This window comes from Etheostoma spectabile, chromosome 6 (assembly GCF_008692095.1).
Source record: "Etheostoma spectabile isolate EspeVRDwgs_2016 chromosome 6, UIUC_Espe_1.0, whole genome shotgun sequence".
NCBI lineage: Eukaryota > Metazoa > Chordata > Actinopteri > Perciformes > Percidae > Etheostoma > Etheostoma spectabile.
This window is the reverse complement of record NC_045738.1, coordinates 24,591,710-24,592,255: the sequence shown is the minus strand read 5'-3', so window position 1 is coordinate 24,592,255 and position 546 is coordinate 24,591,710. Positions and strand designations below refer to the sequence as shown.

General features: G+C 39.7%; 1 protein-coding gene across 4 annotated transcripts in view; it reads right to left on the bottom strand.

The window, feature by feature from the left end:
- The window catches only part of enpp2 (ectonucleotide pyrophosphatase/phosphodiesterase 2), a 69,741-nt gene that overhangs the window by 66,044 nt on the left and 3,151 nt on the right, over window positions 1–546 (bottom strand). The gene's annotated exons all lie outside the window — the stretch shown is intronic.

Genomic DNA, 546 nt, shown 5'->3' with positions numbered 1-546 from the left:
TATAAATACAACACATTTACATTTTAACATGAAGCCAAGATATTAGTACCAAATATAAATCCCCACTGATGATAGGTTTACTGGCCTATAGGTAAGATAGCCATCCTCGTATACAGGTAGTCCTAAAGATCCACTGTGCCACATGTAGGTTTTACAAGCTTAGTATTCTATACAAAAAAGGTACTGTTTGTATAATGGCTTTAGGCCGCTCTACACGTTATTGTAGGCCCAATTTAATATATATAATTATCATTTTTCTACAATATGTAGTAGGAGGTCCCCGCTCCGTCTCTCTTTCAATTAAGGGGTTGTTGTTTTTTTCTCCTATCCCAGAATGCATCTGTGGTGTAGCCAGACCTTACTCCCCCACGTTGTGGAGACCAGGAGGGTAAACGAGCATCTGGAAAGCGTACCTTCTATGGGGAGATTCTGAGGCTAACAAGCACTCACCCTTCGTTAGCATCCCATTGACTCCCATTCATTTTGACGTCACTTTAACAGTGAATAACTTTACATCTGAAACGTTTAAAGACTCTATTTGTCCGT